Source organism: Muntiacus reevesi, unplaced genomic scaffold (assembly GCF_963930625.1).
Source record: "Muntiacus reevesi unplaced genomic scaffold, mMunRee1.1 SCAFFOLD_260, whole genome shotgun sequence".
NCBI classification, from domain to species: Eukaryota; Metazoa; Chordata; class Mammalia; order Artiodactyla; family Cervidae; genus Muntiacus; species Muntiacus reevesi.
This window is the reverse complement of record NW_027077870.1, coordinates 5,993-29,548: the sequence shown is the minus strand read 5'-3', so window position 1 is coordinate 29,548 and position 23,556 is coordinate 5,993. Positions and strand designations below refer to the sequence as shown.

Here is a 23,556-nt window from a genome sequence, read left to right as displayed (position 1 = left end):
TAAGCTTGCTGACCAGAGTGACTGGGCTCCAGAAATTTGGATTCAGTAATTCTTAAAACTCATGGGCTGACTGCACTGGAATCATCTGAGGCAATATGTTAGGAAGCAAACAGGAATATAATTAGAAGCATTCATTATTAGCTATGACGATTACTATTCATCCCACTTATTTAATGAAAAGGGAAACTATCTTTGGCCACAGCCTCGGGGTACTTGCTGAGATACTTCTTTTCAGTCACCCGAGCAAAGTCTGCAGAGTACTAGATAAAAAGCACAAGAAGTTAACAGGTAATCTAATGGAAACTCACCCGCTCTGCAGACACCTCATCCCCTGGCAGACACGCAGCAGCAGCGGCAGCGGCACAAGCTATTTCCATCACCGCGGAGCTGGAAGGAGCGTCGGTAGTGGATGAAGACCTGGGTCGGCCGGACTGCATGACGCTTGCCATCTCCTGGCCAGATTTCCTGTTGATCTGTGGACTTCCCTTCGGGGCCTCTGGCTTGCCCCGCCTGCTGTGCAGGCTCGTCCCTCTCTTCATCTTGGGCGGCACGCGGATCTGCTGCAGGACACGATTCAGAGCTGTGGGGTGGGTGGGGACACCATCAGTCTCAGCACACGCGTTCTGGCTTTCCACATCCATTTCAGGCTCTGGCTCTGCCTGAATCTGTTGCACATCGTGGGGAGACACGGACGACCTCCTGCGCTGGTGCTGGAAGAGATGCTTCAAGCCTTGGCCAATCACGTTAATGTTCTCCAAAGCATTGTGGGTCATTTTAGATAACTTTTGTTCTGATTCTGTTTGCTTTCTGGCCTCTGCATCCTGGGATTTGCCTCCGGGATCAGGGTCCTCAAATAACTGTTCACTGCCCGAAGGCTCCATCAGTAGACTTAATACGCTTATTTGCAAACTCAAAATTTTTTTTTTAACACACCACGACTGTCAAATTAGGTAGGCATTGCTTCGACAGTAACTACACATGCAGCTGTGAGACGAAGGCTTCATGCCTATCTAATGTTAAAAAAAAAAAAAAAAAAAAAGCTCGTATTACAAATCCATGCAGAAACTCCAGTGTTAAAACAAAGAAAAACATGCCACTAGCCAAAGAAATAGACACTATCAATAAGCAATCTTTAATCAGAAGATTAAAAGATAGTTTTCTAGATAGTGGGTAATGATTATTTTCTAGAATAGGAGAAAAAGCTCCGAAACAAGTACAAAGGAAATGAAAACAGCGTTGTTTAAAAAATAATCCCTACAAGTTGCAATATGAAGAAGAGCTAAATACTAGAAGAGTCATCTTGGAATGGAAACCATAATTTGAGAGAATAGCCATTACTTGGGGAATCGAGAGAGAACAGAGCACAGAGCATTCAACACAGACTGTCTAGCTGAGGCAATAAATGATTCCTCTCAATCACAACCGTAGTTAATTATCTGTATGCTGAAGCTCAATACAGTAAATTCAAAGAATAACTGTGAAAAGTGGATATCCCAATCTAACTGCATTGTGGATTTTAATGGAAAAGAGGAATTTCCAGTTATCATTTATATTCATCAAGGTCACTGGCAACTAGAAGTGACAGGTTTGCTCTTTTGAGAAGAAAATAGAAACTAAAATCTTATAGGTTGGATTCTCTGCTGGAGCACAAACGACCTTTTGGTACAATGAGTACATGATCCAGAAAGAATCTGTCTTCAGAGAGTAGAGCTTGGCTCAGAACCAGGGAACAAAGAAAGAGACTCAAAGGAATCCCTCTCTTTGGAAAGGGTCGGCCCTGACAGAGGCTGCCGTGTACAGTCCACCCTCCACATATGCGGGTTCCACATCTGCAGATTCAACCAACCTCAGATGGGAAACATTTGGGGTGAAGGAGTTCTAGGATGTTACAAAGAGCAAAACCTGAATTTGCCATGTTCCCAGCAACTGTTTTCATAGCATTTATTTACGTTATATTAGGTATTATAAATGCTCTAGAGATGATTTAAGGTATATGGGAGGATGTGCATGGTTCTATGCAAATACTATGCCATTTCACTTAAGAGACAGGAGCATTTAAGGATTTTGTTATCTGCAGGAGTCCTGGAACCAGTCCTCCATGGGTACCAGGGGACGGCTGTATTCACACAAACTCAAAAGCAAAGAAGTGACACAGTAACGGGTATGACTAAAACGGAGAGAAAAGGAAGGGTCAGATCGCAACCACACACCAACATTAAGTGCAGGAAATCAAAAGGAAGTTGAAACTAAGAGATGTAAGGTCAGCACAATTGCCATAGTTACGGAAGTCACATGCCAAAGAAAGGGAGGGTGTGGTAGGGATGAGATTTCTCATAATAGAAAACTTTTTAAAAAATTGAGTTTCTGCAAATATCTAAAACAAAACTGCATTAAAGTACAGAACCTGCTAAGGAGGACAAAACGTGGTGCATCAAGCTCTTTATTTCTGTATTTTACCTCAAACTTTCGCTCAAAGGGCTTTAAAACTCCCTGTGTTATACCAAGGACTTTGAACAGTTTGAAGTCACAACTAAGTCACTACCAAATCTGAAGCACCTAGGGTGGTCACGGTCTGAGCATATGCAGACAGACCTCTGGCCACCAAACAGCAATCTGAAAGGCATAAATCAGTTGGATTTAAGAGTTCACTCTGACCTGCAGGCTCCGAGAATCCAAAGGGACAGGAATGCACACCCATCAGACCTTTCTTCCCGGTAACTTCTCTCAGATGACCTTCTCACCATGAACGTGTATGGATGCCGTCACTGTGGCTTCGGGGACCACACTCTTCCATGCCTATCTTCCCATCTCCTAACCTCTTCATGACTCAGCAGCATAAACCATGTTGACAGAGTTAAAGACCTTTAACCAGTACCTTCCTACTATCTAAATACCACAAAATTCTTTGCTCCCAAACTAGGTAAATGAGGAGCAGTCACGAAGATGGGAAATTTCACTGCTTTTCACTCAAATTCTCTGTGGCCGCACCGAAAACCGGCCACACCACTGGGGCCTCTCACCCTTTTCCTGACTCTCTGTTGCTTTTATTTTTCCTTTTACCTTTGGGAGAGCCAAGAGCGAGGCCCTTAATCCTTCCGACATAAACAACTGTTTCGGGCTATATGGAGTTTTCTGGGGCTCCTTGTGGGCAATAATGTTGTCAACAGTATATGTATTTAATTATCCTCACCTTCCCTCATGAGTTTCTAGCGCAGACTAACAGTTATTGAATTATTTTCACTCTGCAAAGCACTGAGCTTCTCAGACAAAAAGGGCTATGTAACCAAGATTATCCAGTAATTATATCAATTAACCTCTTCTTGCACTGGGATATTTAGACCCTGAGAAGACAGAAGGATCTGATAGCAGCAGGCTGATAATGAGGAAGTAATTTACTTTTCTCCTTATTTATATTGCATTAGCTAAATAATACAACAGATTTTTTGTTGCTGCTGTTTTTGAAAGCAAAATATATAAAATAAGTTTCTCGCATGAGAATAAAAGATACCATAAAGAAAGGAATGGTGTCAAGGTTCATTAGAAAACTAAACCAAATCTACTTGTCTCATATACAGACATAGAAGGAATTTATTACTCAGCAGATCAGCTTCATTGGGCAGTGTTATAAACTAATCAGATGGTCACCTGCTTCTTGGTTTTATTTTATTTTTTTAATTTTTTTTATTAGTTGGAGGCTAATTACTTCACAACATTGCAGTGGGTTTTGTCATACATTGACATGAACGCTTCTTGGTTTTAAAAAATGGAGAATATGGTACATTTTTAAATGTCAGTATCTTCATTTGAGATTTCATTAGCATATCTATATCATTTATTCTCATATAATTCAAAAGAATGATGAATTATAAGGATATGCCAGCATTTGGAGGAAAACCTAGAAACAGAGTGTTGATTTACAAGCCAAAGCCTGCACAGGCTATCTACATGGCTGCAGAGATTACCAAGTAGAGGAGTAGTAAATTCTGGGATTTCAAAGGCAAAACACATCTTCATGATACTAACAGAAGCTCACCTAACACAGAACACCAAAGAAACCTAAACTGAGCTTTAAGTGTCAAATTGTTAGATAAGAATTTTGAAAAACAACCTGCGCACTGACTGTAAAATGTAATGCTATAATCATTATATAAAACTTGTGAAAGGAAGAAAGCAAACACTAAAATAATTCAATAATGTGAGTGTTTTTTAGGACCACCCCCCCCCCCCAGTTTCTTCTGTAAGACAGTAGTAAAATTCAAATGAATAATAACCGTTGTTCAGCTTATAAAACTTCCCAAACCACCATATTCCGATCTCTGGTTTAACACGATCAAGTTCAACTGTAAAGCTAAGTGTTCTTTCATAAGAAGGAAATGCTGGCTTCTCTTTTATTCACAGGGCTTCTCTGAAAAGTAAAGTCCTTCTAAGTAATCCTGAGGAAACCAGTAAAGAGAAAAGGGAACAAAAGGATATGGGAGAAAGGGGGCAGGAGAAAGGGGTGAAAAGTGAGGAAAAAAGAAGAGGAAATGGTAGCCACCAACAAACTAGATATTTCAGAAAACTTTGTTAAATTCTCAGAATTCTTAACAATTTTCTACAACAGTTTTGGAAAAAAACCCTCAAATTATATATGAACTATCTTTCTTTTTTTTTTCCTTTAAGTTGTTACTCCTAACTTTTTAGTTTTCTTGATAGACACGGTGACCAAAGCTTTTTGGTTTGGCTATAAACCAAATTATTTCACTGACACTAACAAGTTGAATACTTGCCTTTATCACTCTTCCTCAAGGTCTTCTAAGGTGTTCTGGAATCCTTTTAGGGAAAGCTGAAAAGCAAACATTAAGAATTACACAGCAGGAAACTTAGAAGAGGGGAATTTATTTATATAAACATAGGAAAAAACTGAGTATACACATAACAAAATGGTAACATTTATCTCTCAGTGGTAGTAACAGAGGGTAATTTTTTATAGTGTTTTTCAGTATTTTCTCATTTTGCAAAGAAATAATGAAAAAAAAAACTATAATCAAGAAAAAACACTTTGGGGGAAAAGTAACTTGTCAATACTTAAAGAAAGTAGCATATTTCATAAATATTTTTACACTATGATACTGAATTAGGAATGGACAGTCCATTAATTCTAATCTTAAAGTAAAACGAAATGCAAAATAAGTGTGTTTAGTTGCTCAGTCATGTCTGATTCTTTACAACCCTGTGGACTGTAGCCCACCAGGCTCCTCTGTCCACAGAATTCTCCAGGCCAGAATACTGGAGTGGGTTGCCATTCCTACTCCAGGGTATCTTCCCAACCCAGGGCTTGAATCCAGGCCTCCCGCATTGCGAGCAGATTCCTTACCAACATGAAAAGATGTATAATTTTATAAGCAAGCAAGCATCTTTCAAGTAGCTTCCAATTCTCCATTCGCAATTTTGCATTCAAAAGCAACTCTTAAAAAGTATGTCTACCATGAATAATCGAGGCTCAAGATGCACCAAAATGGAAAATTCCCTGGAAAACAGCCATTACCAAAGGCAATTTACTGAGGCACCTGTTTGGGGGGCATCTGCTTTGTGCTCCGAATTACACAAACAAAGCATCCTACCTTATCCTCAAGGATCTAATCTAGGATGGAAAGTAAGTTTACATACTTGAAGCTTAAGGGAAACAGCACAGAACAACATAATTAAGTGCTAGAATGTGTAAAGACAACTGTGATTACCATCAGAAGTGGAAGAAATCAGACTACATTTGCCTTGAAAAGTTTCAAGAAAGAAGCTTTCACTGAACTTTGAAAGATGAGAAGATGGATAAATAAGCAGGAAGATATAGGTCAAGTGTCCCAGCCCCAGAGCAGTAAACACAGCACAGAGCAATATACATGCTGTACGTCGGGGGGCCAGTGAAGAGGCCAGATGACTGTACTGGGGGATACTAATTCTGAGTCATCTGGAGAACTGAGGGGCTGGTGGGCAGATGTGAGGGAGGACTTTCCATCTTTAACTTTTTCTACTTTTCGAAGTGTATACATTATGACTATTCTTATATTGGGAAAAAATAAACTTACATATTTGAAAAAAAAAGAAAGTAAATACATGTTTTAATCTCAAGGGGAAACATTTAAAAATGGTAGAAAAGGATATAACTATTGTACTAACAGAAAGGAAAAACAGAATTAAAATATGCAAATAAATACAAAAAGGAGGGAAAGCAAGATCGCAGATAAGACATATAAAAAGGAAAATATAAGATATCAAATGCAAATCCAAATATTCCAATAATTATATTAAATATAAGTGGACCAAAAGAAAAAGATTATCATACGAAATAAAAAACAGAAATCAATCCCTGGTGGTCCAGTGGTTAGGACCCGGCACTTTCACAGCGGTGACCCAGTTCATTCACTGGTTGGGGAACTAAGATCCCACAGTCCTGTGACGTGGCCAAAAAAAAAAAATTCTTCTATTATGATGTGTAAAAGAATCATGCCCACTATACAGAACAATTAAAATAAAATGCATAAAAAGGGTTAACAAAAATAATCTAAACAAAAGCTGCTCAAGCTTTATTAGTAGTACTCAAAATAAGACTATAATTCAAAAAGCATTAACAGAGGTAATATAATTCATAGGATTAAATGCAGAATTCATTAGAAAGACATAATCTAAAATTTATATGCAAGTAATAACACAGCCCCCAAATGCATAAAGCACAACTCAGCAGAACTACAAGAAGGGAAATATACCTAAAATCATAATTGAGAAATTTTTAACATCTCTCATAATTGACAGAATAAATGACCTAAATCAGAGGAAAAATAAGAGATACAGATTTGAATAGCATGGTTAACAAACCAGGGACCTAAACAGACATTTGTGTAAGACAGTACCCAATAACTGCAGAATATGCTATCAAGCTCAAAGAGATCACTTACAAAAAGTGACCCATATGCTAAGCACTAAAGCAAGTCTCACAAGTTATTCTCTGACCACAACGTGGACTCCTAAGGTTCAGAAAGAGTAGATGAAACCACTCTCTCCCCACCACCCACAATGTCTCCTGACCCAACCTGGAGGCAATGCAACAGGGATGGAGCAACACAGAGGCTGGACAAGCACCTAAAATCCTAGAGGTAAAGCTTTCTTTCTAACCAAACGAAATACAGCCCCAAGAGCATGAAAGAATCCCACTGCAGTCAGGAAGATTAAATCACAAATTTTGACCTATTGCTGGAGACTGAATGTGGGCTAATATGAGAGTGCAAAGTCTCCAGGGACTGCAATCATGAGAGAGTGTCTCCCTATTACAGGCTTTTCTGCCAGGAACCTCAAAAGGCTGCTGGGTGGGGGGAGGCGGAGAGAATCTGAGAGAATGAAAAGAAGCTCCTTATCCCAGCCCCCACCCTTGTGGAGCTTGGCAGTCAACGCCAATCAGCCCAAATCAATCTCCCCTATTAGCTTAAGGACTTCCCTGGTGGTCCAGTTTGGTTAAGCCTCTGTGCTTCCACTGCAGGGAACGAAGATTCTGCATGCCACATGGTGAAGCCAAAAAAATAAAATACAGGGGCAGAGAAGGCTGCTTTGAATAGGAAATTTAAACAAAAAATAAACTACTATTGGTTAAAATTTATTTTTAAAAAAACCTAAGCTTAAAAAGGGAGAGGGAGGATAAAACCTAAGATAGACACAGTAGTTGAGGAAGAGAAAAGAAGGGGAACAACTCCACTCCTAGAAAGTTTTATGAGGGCCACACCTCTGAGACCCAGGTTCTAGTGCCTGTCTAAATCTGAGGCTTACCAGATCATCACAGAACTCCCCCCACCCTCCACTATAATGCTAACAGTTCAGTTCAGTTCAGTCACTCAGTCGTGTCTGCCTCTTTTCGACCCCATGGACTGCAGCACGCCAGGCTTCCCTGTCCATCACCAACTTCCAGAGCTTGCTCAAACTCAGGTCCATCGAGCTGCTGATGCCATCCAACCATCTTATCCTCTGTCATCTCCTTCTCCTCCTGCCTTCAATCTTTCCTAGCATGAGGTCTTTCCCAAGGAGTCAGTTCTTTGCATCAGGTGGCCAAAGTATTAGAGTTTCAGCTTCACCATCAGTCCTTCCAATGAATATTCAAGACTGATTTCCTTTAGGATTGACTGGTTTCATCTCCCTGAAGTCCATGGGACTCTCAAGAGTCTTCTCCAACACCACAGTTCAGAAGCATCAGTTCTTCGGCACTCAGCTTTCTTTATAGTCCACTCTCACATCCATACATGACTCCTGGAAAAACCATAGCTTTGACTAGACGGACCTTTGTCAGCAAAGTAATGTCTCTGCTAACAACCGTTGAGTAAAAATAACGAAATACAGCTGCAAGAAACAAACTCACTGTGTGAAACAGCACAAACAGAAAACCCAAAGCTAAGCAGGGATATAATGGACACTAGGGAAATTCGAAGTCTTTGGTTTCCATGGCAACAACATGTATCAATGCTGGTAACCATAGCAATAATACTCTTTAAACATAGCCCAACCCCTAACAGATTAATTTAAATTCTACCTTGAAGGCTCAGCAGAAGGAAGTTTGCAGTCTTCTCTAAGCATATCAGATATTCACCTCAGTATTTCCTGTTCTACACAAAATGGACACCTTTCAACAAGAACTTAGGAAGCATGCCAAAGGTGGTAATAAAAACAGTTTGCAGAAACAAAGCAATCATCAGAACTAGGCTCAGAAATGCCATAGGTATGAGAATTATCAGAGAATTTAAAACATGATTAATATGGTGAAGACTAATGGAAAAGGTAGACAACATGCAAGATCAGACAGGTAGTTTTACAGAGACGTGGAAATCATAAAGAATATAGTGGAAATCCTAGAAAGAAAAACATGGTAATCAACAACAAATTCTTTTAGTAGATTTGAAACAGCTAAAAAAAGAATAAGTGAACTTGAAGACAGGCTCATAGAAATTACTCAAATTGAAATGTAAAGAAGAAAAGAAGTAGGAAAATAAAACAAGAGAAAATATCCAAGAACTGTGGGAAAATATCAAATAGTGTAATATACTCAGAATGCCTAGAGAAGAAAGAACAGAGCAGAAGAAATATTTGAATGGTTAAGTGACAAGACACCAAACTACAGATTTAAGAAGGTTCAAAAGGGTCAAACAAGACTTAAAAAAAAAAAAAAAAAAAAAACTAGGCATATCATATTCAAATAGCTGAAAAGAAAAAGGGAAATCGTGAAGGCAACCAGAGAGGGGAAAACATAATATATACAGAGGAACAAGGATAAGGATTATAATAGCCTTGCTGTCAGAAACTTTGCAAGCAAGATAATAAGGGTTTAGCAACTTTAAAATGTTGAAAGAAAAAGACTGTGCAACCAGTATTCTATATCTAGTGAGAATATCCTTCATAAGTGAAGAGGAAATAAAGACTTTTCCAATGTGTAAGTGCACTTTTTGGTGCAGCCACAATGGAAAACAGTATGGAGTTTTTCCCTAAAAAGCTATCAAGAAAAAACAGAGCTGCCATATGACCCAGCAATACCACTCTTGGACATACATCTGGAGAAAACTCTAATTCAAAAAGATACATGCACCCCAATAGTCATAGCAGCACTATGAATAATAACTAAGACATGGAAGCAACCAAAATGTCCATCAGTAGAGGAATGGATAAATAAGATGCAGCACATGTACACAATGGTAAACTACTCAGTCATAAAAAGAATGAAGCAACGCCATTTGCAGCAACAAGGATGGACCCAGAGAGCAGCATACTCAGTGAAGCAAGTCAGAGAAGACAAATATCACAGAATATCACTTATATGTGGAATCCAAAAAAAATGATACAAATGAACTTATTTACAAAACAGAAACAGACTCACAGAGAAAAGGAACTTACAGTTGTCAAAGGTGAAAGCGGGTGAGGATAAACTGGGAAATTAGGGCTCAAAAGATACACATTACTAAAACAGATAAACAAGGCCTACTGTACAGCACAGGTAACTATGTTCAATATCTTGTAACAACCTAAGATGGAAAAGAATCTGAAAAGGAATATACACACACATATATGTATAACTGAATCGGTTTGCTGTCCACGAGAAACTAACACAACATTGTCAAGCAGTTCAGTTCAGTCACTCAGTCGTGTCTGACTCTGTGACCCCATGGACTGCAGCACGCCAGGCTTCCTTGTCCATCACCAACTCCCAGAGCTTGCTCAAACTCATGTGCATCAAGTTTCTGATGCCTTCCAACCATCTCATCCATTGTCATCCCCTTCTCCTACTGCCTTCAATCTTTCCCAGCACAAGGTCTTTCCCAAGGAGTCAGTTATTTGCATAAGGTGGCCGAAGTATTAGAGCTTCAGCTTCAGCATCAGTCCTTCCAATGAATATTCACGACTGATGTCCTTTAGGGTTGACTGGTTTGATCTCCTTGCAGTCCAAGGGATTCTCAAGAGTCTTCTACAGCACCACAGTTCAAAAGCATCAATTCTTTAGCACTCAGCTTTCTTTGTGGTCCAATTCTCATGTCCACACATGACTACTGAAAAAACCATAATTTTGACCATATGGAACTCTGTTGGTAAAGTTGTGTCTCTGCTTTTAATATGCTGGTGTGTGAGATGAGTGTAATTGTGAGGTAGTTTGAACATTCTTTGGCATTGCCTTTCTTTGGGACTGGAATGAAAGCTGATCTTTTCCAGTCCTGTAGCCACTGCTGAATTTTCCAACTAAACTTCAATTAAAAAATCTTAATTCCAAATTTCTTACATCAAATAGTCATGATATGTAATTCAAAACAGGAAAGAATACTCAAAATAAACATATACTAGTGTTTATTATTAATTAATGTTACATATAAATAGCAGGCTTCCCAGGAGGCCCAGTGGGCAAAGACTCCAGCTGCAATACAGGAGACGCAGGTTCAATCCCTGGGTCAGGAAGATCCTCTGATGGAGGGCATGGCAACCCACTCCAGTATTCTTGCCTAGAGAATTCCATAACAGAGGAGTCTGGAGGGCCACAGTTCATGGGGCCACTAAGAGTCAGGCAAGCGACTGAGCACGTAGGCACACATAACATAAATGCTACATTTCAATAAGCCTTGAGAATGTCAAACTTGCTCAGTTGACCCAGAGCCAATCTTAAATCTCTCTAGAGTAAATGGATGAACACAAAGTTTAGGAATGCTTTTTTGGATTTTAAAAAAACGTCTTCAACTTATGCTCTTTCTCCTTCACTGTAGGTCATCTGAAATGGTTTCAGTGGTAACACATACTTTATGCTTTGCTACACTGCAAATTTATTCAACAGTTCTATTCTTGAAGTCATTACTTTTTCTCATGCTTCTATTTTATAAAGGACAACATTTTTCTGGCTACCTCCTAAGGGTATTTGTGATTTAGCAACATCTTTTCCCAGACCGGTCATTCACACTCAAAACAAACCTTTCTCTTGACCTCCTTGGTTTATAAATGCATAGACAAGAAACCCAAGAGTTGAGCCAGAAATGAGAAAGACATAATCAAGTAAGTTCAACAGATATTTACTACTTTGAAAAACGAAAACTCCTCAGTCACAAATATAGCTTTATCACATTTCCTTGAGTTGGGCTTCCCTTGTGGCTCAGATGGTCAAGTATCTGCCTGCAATGCTGGAGACCTGGTTAAGTCCCTGGGTTGGGAAGATCCCCTGGAGAAGGGAAAGGTTACCCACTCCAGTATTATGGCTTGGAGAAATCCATGGACTTTATAGTCCATGGGGTCACAAAGAGTCAGACACGACTAAGCAACTTTCACTTCACTTCACTTGAGTTTACTCAGTAAATATGGCTGAAGCAAGAGGATCTGACTAAAAGCACGGTGACCAAAAAGAATGGGTCGATCTAGTGCCTTGGCTTAAACTGTTCTGTGAATGGATGAACATGCAAACATGAGAATACAAGATACTAAGATACAGTGCTCCATTAAAAGTGAGAAATATGGCCAAAGTGAGACTGTCCAGTGAGTAGCTGATAACTGCAAGACAACAAATGCACTGGTAGAATCTGTCTGCTATATTTTGGAATTATGGAATCTAAGGGGAAGGCTTGGACAGGAAGTTGCATTTAATTTCAATTTCAACTCCTAGCACTGTAGCAGCTACACAGCCTCCTCTAGCAACACGAAAGTCAGCTGGGCAAGGTTCCAGAGCAGCTTGGACACAGCTTATGGGAGCTCGGGTGGACAAAAAAGACGCTGTCCTCCAAGATCTATGTGATCCATGCTCTGACCACTGACTGTTGCTTCTGATCACAAAGATGCAGAGACAGGCGCTCATTTTTGTTGCACCTTTCCTCCCCATCCCTCTGACCGCCAGTAGGTGCAAGGTCCTCTCTCTCCAGCTAAGTGACTTCCAAGGGATTTATTTAAAGGACTGGTATCCTTCTTTCCAGTAATTTGGCCACCTGATGTGAAGAACTGACTCATTGGAAAAGACCCTGATGCTGGGAAAGATTGAAGGTGGGAGGAGAAGGGGATGACAGAGGATGAGATGGTTGGATGGCATCACCAACTCGATGGATGTGACATTGAGCAAGCTCTGGGAGTTGGTGATGGACAGGGAAGCCTGGCGTGCTGCAGTCCATGGGGTTGCAAACAGCTGGACAGGACTGAGTGACTGAACTGAACTGACCCTTTTTTCCCCAATCCATCTCCCTACCTCTTACCCCCACTATTGGTAGCTAGACACTGAAGACTAAGATATTCAAAAGCAACTACATACACATTCTTCTGAAATGTACGTGGGATACATTTAAGGACAGACCACATAACAGCTCACAAATTAAGTCTCAATATATTTTAAAAGACACACAAACTATCTTCAATCAGAATGGGATGAAGTTAGAAAATAACAGAACAATAACTGGAAATTCACAAAAGTGTGAAAATTAAACCACACACTATTAAATTAACAAATGAATCAAAGAAATCACAAGGGAAATTAGCAAAAACTTAGAGATGAATGAAAATGAAAACATGATATTCTAAAACCTATGGGACACTTAGAAAGCAGTATTGAGGAAGAAATTTATAAACCCCCACATTAACAAACAAGAAAGATCATAAATCAAAAAACACAATTTTATAACTTACAGAACTAGAATAAGGACTTAAATGCAAAAGTAGAGAAGGGAGGAAATAACAAAGATGAGAGCAGAAATCAATGAAGCAGAGAAGAGAAAAACAACACAGAAAATCAACAAAACTAGATGATTCCTTGAAAAGAGCAAGAAAACTGACAAATTCTGAGCTAGAGTGACTGCTAAAGAGAGGACAGACCCAAAATCAGAAATGCAAGTGAGGACAACTTTATGGGAATAAAAAGGATTACCAGAGTATATTATGCACAACTGTGTGCCAACAAATTGTACAACCAAGATGAAATGGACAGATTCCTAGAAACACAAAATCTACCAAGACTACCTCAAGACTTTGAACAGATCTACAGAGTAAGGAGACTGAATCACTCATCAAAAATCTCTTGACAACTTAACAGTAAGATGTAAGAAAGAAAAGTGAAAGTTAAAGTCGCTTAGTCGTGTCTGACTCTCTGCGAAGTCCATGGGATTCTCCAGGCGGGGATCCCCTTCTCCAGGGGATCTTCCCAACCCAGGGATCAAAGGCAGGTCTCCTGCATTGCAGGCAGACTCTTCACCAGCTGAGCCATCAGGGAAGCCTAAGATGTAAGAAAGGTTACATTTAATGCAAAATTGTAAATTCTTTTCTAATTAACACTCAGATTAAGTGTTATTTGAAAACCGTTAGTACTTCACTGAAAAGTCGGCATTTCTTTTGTAAAGAAAGATAAATGCATAATGTATAACAAAGGCTAAGTCCTGGAAGAAAATAATGGTAGAAAATATGGAACCATACTACTACCCCATCAATTCCTGTTTTTGTACTTAACACTGCTCAAATATACACTGTCCTGTCCTTTTGTCTGTACTTTTAAATGTCTTTAAAATGCAAGATGTAATATCCTAGCTGGATCCACAGAAATTAGAAAAGAATCCTGCTTTTTTTTTCCCACTATGCTTTCCTGAAACCAGCAGAGAAGACTTATTTTATATCCATCTCACTCATGTTTTAACAGTATCTACTCCGGCCAGAGCTAAGATATATTTAATCTCACATTCTGTCTTCCATGAACCAACTTGCTTCCAAAAACCTGACAGTGGCTGCTGAAATGTGGCAAAGGTTTAATCGCTGGGTCGCACTCACAGAAAACTAAACCAGTGAGCCCAAGACCTGTTCAACACTGGGGTTTCTCAGGGGGCTTTTCTCCCCTCCTGGAGCAATCTACAACAATTTTCCAAACTGCACTCAAAATGCATTCATTCCCAGGATCACTACTCTGAAGGCATATAAATAAACCATGGCACAGCCAGAGCCCACCAAACCTGATCTGACAGATCCAGGCCAAGCAACTGCAAAGCTTTTGACCGTGCACCCCCACAGGCCCACGCGACACCAGCCTCTGGCTCCAGCTTAGGTGCCTTTCCTTCCTGTGGCCTAGTGCTGGCTTCTGAGGAAAGAAAAATAAGGCTGTCAACCGAGTGGATCAAACTTCCAGCAGGATAAACAGAGAAAGACTGTCATACAAATTCCTTTGAACGAGCATCTGCTCCATAGAAATGAAGGCAACTTAAAGCTATAAAAGACAATACAATGAAAATTTAATATATTTTAACTTTTTTTAATGATTAGAATAACAATACTCAAATATGCTACTTTCATCAAATTATAAACCAGCCAGCATAAGCAGAGAACAATACAACTCAAAGCCAAATAATACCAGGCAGAGAGCAATTTTTTATTTTTCTATGTTGATTCCATTAGGTAACATGCTCCTGAGCAATGAGGTCTTTTTCATCTTAACACTTTACAAAATTCTAAAATGAAAATAAGATGGCTTGTGGAAGGGGAAGGGGTTGTTAGGTAGGGAGAGTATATTATTATTAATGGCAATTATCAATTAATAGCGCATCCTTAATTACTTGCCAACATGAGAAACATGAGCAAGAGGACAGTATTTCTAGAAAGCATTAAAATTACAGATAGTGACTGCAGTCATGAAATTAAGACGCTTGTTCCTTGGAAGAAAAGCTATGACCAACCTACCAACCTAGACAGCACAGTAAAAAGCAGAGACATTACTTTGTCAACAAAGGTCCGTTTAGTCAAAGCTATGGTTTTCCCAGTAGTCATGTATGGATGTGAGAGTTGGACTATAAAGAAAGCTGAGCATCGCAGAATTGATGCTTTTGAACTGTGTGTTATGCAGGTGGTGTGGGTTCGATCCCCGGGGTTGGGAAGATCCCCTGGAGAAGGGAATGGCTACTCACTCCAGTACTCTTGCCTGGAGAATCCCATGGACAGAGGAGCCTGGCGGGTTACAGTCCATGGGGTCAAAAAGAGTTGGACACAGCTGAGCAACTAAGGACCCACACAAAATTGAAATTACCTACTAGATGCCAGGCTTGAGGTCCAAGGCTACTAGGTCATGGTCCTGCCCTCTACTTCCTTCAATCTGTGGGTCCAGGGGTCCCTGTGATGGTGCAAGTACAGTCATCCTTTATCATTCATAGAGTCCATATTTGCAGACTCGCCCATTCACTAGAATCTGTAACCCAGGTCAACACTGGCGGTGCTTCCGGGTCACTTGGATGCATCCCTGAGCTGTGAAACCATCACCCTTGATCTAGCTGAGGTCCAGTGCCCTGCCTTCCAGTTTCAGCTCAGACCCCAAACAAGCATCCTTTCCTCTGTCTATTTAGTGCCACAACTTTGACATTTCTGTCTTTTTTGTTGTTGATCTCACTGTTTAAAACAGCACCCAAGTGAAGCACTAGGGGGCTGACTGGTGACCCCAAGTGCAAGAAGGTCGTGACACGACTTACAGAGAAAATCTGTGCATTAGATAAACCCTGTCCAGGCGTGAGCAATGGCGCAGTTGGCTGTGAGTTCAATGTTAATGAATCAACAGTCTATAATAAATTATGTGTCTATGGACAGAAACACAGACAAAACAAGGTTACAAATTAAACAGATGACAAAAAATGTTGCAACCAGGGACTCTCAGGACCCTAACCCGTGTCTGCCTTTGGAACTCTGGCTCTGTACCTGCTAATTCATGTTCTCAGTGACTCTATGGAAGTCAGGAATGACAAGAATCCAGTGTACCTGGGAGAGTAACAAGGTAAGCCATTACAGGTAAACATCTCAGGCAAAGGGGAGGATTCTAACAGGCGCCAAGATCAAGGCCCTGGGAAAAGCAAAGTTGGTGGAGAAAAATGCGCCCAAAGGTCCCAAGACAGCCAAAAGGTGGAGACAACCCAAATGTCCATCATGAGATGAAGGGATAAACAAAAGGTCATCTATCCATACAGTGAATTATATTATTCAGCTTTAAAAACGAATTTTTTTTAAAAAGATGGGGGGCAGGAGGAGGGGAGATGGTGTTCCAGTCGATGGGACTTGGCACTTTGACTGTTGGGGCCCAGTTTCAATCCCTGATCAGGAAACTAAGAGCCCACAAGCCACACGGCATGGCCAAAAAAAAAATTTTAATAAAAAATAAAAAGGAATGCAATTCTCACACATGCTACAACATGAATGAACTTGAAAACATGAAGCTAAGTGAAATGTCAGACACAAAAGCACTAATATTCTGTGATTCCACTTATATGAAACACCTAAAACAGGCAAATCCATGCAGACAGAAAGTAGAAGACAGGTTATGAGGGGCTGGGGGTGGGGGGAAGTTGTGATTTAAAGGGGACAGAGTTTCTGTTTGGAATACCGAAAAAGTTCTGAAGACGGAGGCTGATGGTAACACAACATAATGCTACTGAACTAACTGTACACTTAACAATGGTTAAAATGGTACATCTTAAGTTGTGCAATTCTACCACACTTTTTAAAAATAAGCAAATGGCAACCCATTCCAGTGTTCTTGCCTGGAGAATCCTATGGACAGAGGAGCCTGGCAGGCTACAGTCCATGGGGTTGCAAAGAGTCAAACACGACTTAGTGACTAAACAATAACACCACCAGGAGATAAAAGGGAAAAAAGATGCAGATGGAGAAGGGAGAGAAAGGGTCACTCCAGAAGTCCAGGGCCCGCCGTACAGGAGAGAAAGGAAGCTGCCTGCTCATAACCAGAAACGAAGAGAAAACGAAGAGAAAAGGCAGGCACTCCCCAAGTATGGAAGGAAGGAGCGGGGCCGGGCTGAACTGGGCAGAGCACCCCGTTGGACAGAAGGGACGACTGTTTAACTAAGAAGGCTAGCCAGGGCTCGCAGGAGGCCAGCAAAGGGCCTCATGCAGAAAACCACACAGAACCGGGGCCACGATGCCCAGACGCCCCCACGGTCCCTCTGCACTGGGCAGTGCCCCTTCCTCCTGAAAGCATACAGCTCTGAAGAAGCTGAGCGTGAGGCCGTGCAGTCCATCGTGAAGTTCAGAGTTGCAGGACCTGGGTTATCGTCTGCCTCTGAGCAGCTCTGCATTCACCTCCTGAAGCTCCTGCATCCTCACCTCGGAAACCAGACCAAACACCCACCCCTGGCAGAGTGGTGAGAGGGACCGCGTGGGCCGAACAGCAAAGCCCTGGAGGGTGGCAGGGCACCCCTCCCTCTCCTTTCAGTGGGGATGTTGACTGCATCCCATTCTTGACAGGACAGGATGGGGAGAGGGTGGAAGGGAAGAAGGCAAGAGAGGAGCAGGCACAGACCTTCCAGTGTGAACATGTGCTGGAACCAAAGTCACAGAGAGCCAGGCTTGGCCAGGAGGGCGGTGCCGTGGAGCCCAGGGTTGGAGGCCTGACTGGGCCTCACACTGGCCAGGAAACACCGACCTGGCAAGCCACGACTCTCTGGGGCTACGTTCTTGCAGATGCACAGCGGAGGAGGTCACGATCGTGAGGACCAGGATGACTTGTATCCACAGACACGGCACCTGGCTGGCTCCCAGAGGAATGATGGATGGGGGCAAGGACAATGAGGAGCATCGCCCCTGGACAGTGGTAGGTGAGGAGCAGGAGGGGTGAGGGGCACAGAGAGAGGTAACTGGAGGAGAGGCAAGCAGGCCAGAGGGAGGAGTCAGCAGGGAGCGACAGAGAGGCTCAAAGAAGAAAAGAAAGATGGGAGATAAGATCCCTGAGCAGATACAGGCTAGAGGCCCATCCCCAGACGCCCCACCCCACCCCCCTCCCCAGGGGGTAGCAGTGTCAATGAGGGCGAGGCACCAGCATGCCACCCACTGAGTTCTGACCCCAGCCCTCCTCCCAGATGGCCTGGCCGTGGGTGTATGTGGACCAAGCCCCAAGGCATCCAGCAAATGGGTGCCCAAGGCCCTCCACCCCCACCCCACCCTGGGGGCCTGTGTTGGGGCCCCCCAAGGGGCCTTGATGAAGCAGTTCCCAAGCCCCTCTGATCTCAGAAGGAAAACAAACTAGTTCCACATTCAGACCTGTGGCCATGTCCCCTCCCTGGACCTCAGAAAGTCCCCACAGAGACAAAGAGAAAAGCTGGGGAAAGCAGAATATTGTTCATGATGAAAAAGAAAAAAGCTGTCAAGTCAGGCAGAACATGGAGGAAGCCTAAAGGCATATTCCCATGGGAGGCCCACCTGAAGCCATCGAGAAAGGCTACTGATACAAGACCACGACTGCAGGACGTCTGGAGAGGGCGGCACTGTGGGGACAAGCAAAGCTCCATGGAGGGATGAGCGAGGGAGACGAGGATGCTCTTGGGCACTGAAGCTAGCCCATCCGATGCTTTAATGGTGTGTACGTGCAAGTCGCTTCAGTCATGTCTGACTCTTTGCAACCCTATTGACTGTAGCCCGCCAGGCTCCTCTGTTCATGGGATGCTCCAGGCAAGAACACTGGAGTGGGTTGCCATTCCCTCCACCAGTGGATCTTCCCGACCCAAGGATCAGACCCAGGTCTCATGTCTCCTGCAATGGCAGGCGGGTTCGTTACCACTAGCGTCAGTCACCTGCAATTAGGTATTTGTCCAAACCCACAGAGCACAGAACACATAGATCAGACCCTAATGTAAACTGTGGACTTCAGTTAATAACATAGCCATCAATATGGCCCATCAAAGTAACAAAAATGCCATAGAAGCAAGAGTTAATAAAGGAGAAAGTAGGGGAGGATGAAGGGTATTTTGCATAATTTCTGCCTAATTTGTATGTAAACCCAAAACTGCTCAAAATAATAACAAAAGCTATTAATTTAAAAAGAGGTAAAAAGAATGTATGTGGAACTGAATCACTTTACTATACAGCAGAAATTAACAAAGCATTGTAATTCAATTAAACTTCAATAAAAAAATCATTTTTAAAAAGGTAGGGACTTCCCTAGCTGTCCAGTGGTTAGGACTCCACGCTCTCACTGCTAAAGGCACAAGTTCAGTCCCTGATCTGGGACCTAAGACCCCACCAGCCTCAAGGTACAGCCAAAACCAAACTTTTATATATATATAAGTGTATATATGCACACACACACATTTTGTATACATATGTATATATATACACACACACATTTTGGGAAACTGGGCTGGTGGGGGTGGGATGATGGGAGGGTTAAGCCTTGCAACCTTGCATTTATTTCTCCTCTGGGCCCCTCTCAGGACTCTAACATAAAGCAAAAGTCCCGAAAGTACTGGAGGCCAAGGGACTGAACCAACCCACGGGTGTCCCTCCGGGTGCCTGTCCCAGAATCCAGATCTCTCAGGGGATCAAGAGCCCAGAGTCTCTGAAACTCCTCGAGCAGTGATTCCCCAGGCTGGGCTGGAGAGAGCTCCGTGAACACTGAGTCCCCAGTCTGGGGGCAGGGGGCAGGGGGCAGGGGGCAGGAGGCACTGCCACACTCCAGTGCTCCCCCCCTTCCCCTGCAGAGCGCAGGATGGTGACCAGCAGTCAGGGCCCGGGCAGTGCCCAGGCTGGGCACCCCTGCAGCACAAGGCCCCACCCAGGGAGGAGCAGGGAGGAGCCCTTGGCATTGCTGGGAGAGCGCCCCAGGACCTACGACGTCAGGGAGCCAAGGCTGGGGGCGGGGGGAGCCCGCACCAGCAGTCCCGGGGCAGCAGCACGCAAGCCCCATCCTCAGTTCTGACCACTGCTGGTCATCCCTGGGCAAGGCCTGCCCCGGGGAAGACTGAGGACCCTGCTTGTGGGCAGCACCCAGCCCCCAGCACACAGGAGCAGGATGGGCTGGACGGAGAGAGGCAGGAGGCAGCACCCACCCCACCCCAGGTCATTTTCATAGGCATGTCCTGATGTCTCAGAGCCACCCTCTCCGGACCAGGGTAGAAATTCCAGTGGCCAGAGCCTTCAGACTCCAGGCCGAGGTCGCACAACCCAGGACCCACCCTAACCCAGAAACTCACCCTGTGATTCCCTCCTGCACCAGCCACACACCCACCCAGCCCTCGCTCCTGCAGACCCAGCAAAGGCCCCACCTCCATTCCAAGATGCATGGTCAGCTCGTTCAGAAACGAGGCCACGTATGTGGCTGATACCCGGGCTTCACACAAGCACTTGCTGTTCTTGATGGTCTGCCCCAGCCTGGCCCAGTGGCCACAGGGAAGTCTAACAGGGCCGGCCAGTGTGGGCACCTAGAGAGATGCCACCGGGGTCTCCTGATCTGAGACAGATGCTGTGCGGGGCAGGACCTCACAGAAGACCAGATTCACTTCTCATCTTATCAAGAGGTCTTTCTCTAGGGGACTCCCAACCCCCACCTCACCCGGTCCACCTTTGCCCCTAAAGAAAGGTCAAGGTTCAGGACACCAAATTCGTGCACCACACCCACCATCTTCTTTTTTTTTTTCCACACTTTATTTTTCCATTTTTATTTTATAATATCTTAGAAGAGTTTACGTTGTTTGCTGTTCAGTCACTAAGTCGTGTCTGATTCTTTGTGATCCCATGGACTGCAGCACGACAGGCTTCCATGTCCTTCACTATCTCCCAGAGTTCGCTCAAACTCATGTCCATTGAGTCGGTGATGGCATCCAACCATCTCATCCTCTTCTCCCTTCTCCTCCTGCCCCCAATCTTTCCCAGCATCAGGGTCTTTTCCAATGAGCTGGCTCTTCACATCAGGTGGCCAAAGTATTGGAGCTTCAGTTTCATCATCAGTCCTTCCAATGAATAGTCAGGGTTGATTTCCTTTAGGATTGACTGGTTTGATCTCCTTGCAGTCCAAAGAACTCTCAAGAGTCTACTCTTGAGTTTATAACAACATATAGATGTATTATTATACATGTATATGGGCTTCCGTGGTGGTTCAGAGGAGAAAGAATCTGCCTGCCAAAGCAGGAGACGAGGGTTCGACCCCTGGGTTGGGAAGAGCCCCTGGAGGACAGCATGGCAACCCACTCCAGTCTTCTTGCCTGGAGAATCCCATGGACAGAGGAGCCTGGTGGGCTACAGACCACGGGGTCGCAAAGAGTCGGACACAACTGATCGACTAAGCACACAAGAACATTGTTTACAGTAAGACGTCAGGTTGTTAAAAACACACTGGGATGCAATATCTAACGTAATAATTATCTTAACAAGATGACATGTAGTGAGTACTAGAGACTAGGGACAGAAATAGCACTGGAAACTCCATGGATGAGAATGAGATGGCAGGGGCTTCCCTGCTGGTCCAGTGGCTAAGACTCTGTGAGACCAATGCAGGGGGGCCTGGGTTCAACGCCAGGTCAGGGAGCTAGATCCCACATACCCTAACTAAAGATCCCATGTGCTGTGGAACAACGAAGCCCATGAGCCACAACTACTAAGCCTGTGCTTAGAGCCCATGTTCAGTGACAAGAGAAGCCACTGCAATGAGAAGCTCACACACCACAAGTGCAGAGTAGCCCCTGCTCATTGAAACTAGAGAAGGCCTGTGCAGGAAGGAAGACCCAGAGTGGCCAAACATAAATAAATACATAAAGATTTTTTAAAGATTAAAAATAATAAACTTATAAATAAATACAAGATCCATATAAATAATAAACTTATAAAAGAAAAAAGAATGAGATGATAAAGCAGTATTATTCCTGATAAAGTTAATCACTATGTTCTCAAATAACAGGGGTTTTTTTGGGGTTTTTTGTTTTGTTTTTTTTTTTGCTTTCTTACACATCTCTTTTTTTTACTGGAGTATAAGTGGTTCCGTAGTAAAGAATCTGTCTGCCAATGCAGGAGACACAGGAGATCCAGGTTCAATTCCTGGGTCAGAAAGATCCCTTGGAGAAGGAAATGGCAACCCACTCCAGTATTCTTGTCTGGAAAATCCCAGAGACAGAGGAGCCTGGTGGGCTACAGTCTGCGGGGTCCGAAGGAGTCGGACACGACTGGGGGAGTGAGCACACATAGTTACTTTACAATGCAGCGTTAGTTTCTGCTGTAGAAAATCTCTTTGTAGCAAAGAGAATCAACCCACCATCTTCTCTTGGAAATTTTCTCCTTAGGCAAATTTTCCAAAAAACTATAAATCAGACATCTGAGACGGGACTTGTAACCAGAATATTAAAGACAAAACAATCAAAAGAAAGAAAACAGACAAAAGATTTGGACAGACATCTCCCCAAGGAAATTGTATGAACGGCAAATTAACTACCTGAAAGGATGCTCCACAGGGTAGTCAACAAGGAAATGCAAATTAAAACCAGGACCGCGATGAGATTCTACTACATACCTCGGGGGATGGCGCAAACCAGCCAGAGGGAAACCTGACCACACCACACGCTGCTTCAGATACTGCGATGGGGCACCGCCACTCCGCTGGGAGGAATGCAAGACGCGACATGTGGGAAAACAGTTCGGCAGCCTCTTTTCTAAGATGTTTTTTTGATGTGGATCTCTCTCTTTTTTTTTTTTTTTAAGTCTTTATTGAATTTGTTGACAATATTGCTTCTGTTTTATGTTGTTTTTGGCCACAAGGCATGTAGGATCTTGGCTCCTCGACCAGGGATTGAAACCACCCTCCTTACAGTGGAAGCAGAAAGCCTTAACCACTGGGCCACCAGGGAGGTCCCTTGGTAGTTTCTTACATCATTACACATACATGCACAGTGTGACCCAGCAGTCCCACTCTAGGTATTTTTCCAAGAGAAACAGAGGCCTGTGTTCATAAAAAAACCCAACACGTCAGTGATGATAGCAGCTTACACAATCAACAAAGGCTGGAAACACCCCAAGTCCTTCAACCAGCCAGTGGCCAAGCGCACTGTGGGATGTTGTATAATGAGGTCCTTACGACTCAGCAACTTCTGACCCACACGCCACCTGGTCGAAGGGAGAGGCCCTGCTGAGTGAAGGCCACAGAGCCCAAAGCTCCACGCTGTGTGATTCCACAGGAGGACAGGACCGCAGGAGTGAGAGGAGATCAGGGAGGGCAGAGTGCGTGAAGGGCAATAGGGCTGCAGTATCGGGGAGCTGTCTGGGGAGATGGACAGTCGTGGACCCTGATTATGGTGCTACCACCCAACTCTGTGCATC

At 43.2% G+C, this 23,556-nt stretch overlaps 1 long non-coding RNA gene across 1 annotated transcript; it reads right to left on the bottom strand.

Annotated features, from left to right (window-relative positions):
- Nucleotides 1-314: 314 nt before the first annotated feature.
- On the bottom strand, nucleotides 315-14,574 carry LOC136155202 (uncharacterized). The gene is made up of 3 exons (XR_010660720.1): nucleotides 14,448-14,574; nucleotides 4,766-4,825; nucleotides 315-1,006 (listed from the first exon to the last, which is right to left on the bottom strand). It is a non-coding gene; the product is annotated as an uncharacterized lncRNA (long non-coding RNA).
- Nucleotides 14,575-23,556: the final 8,982 nt, after the last annotated feature.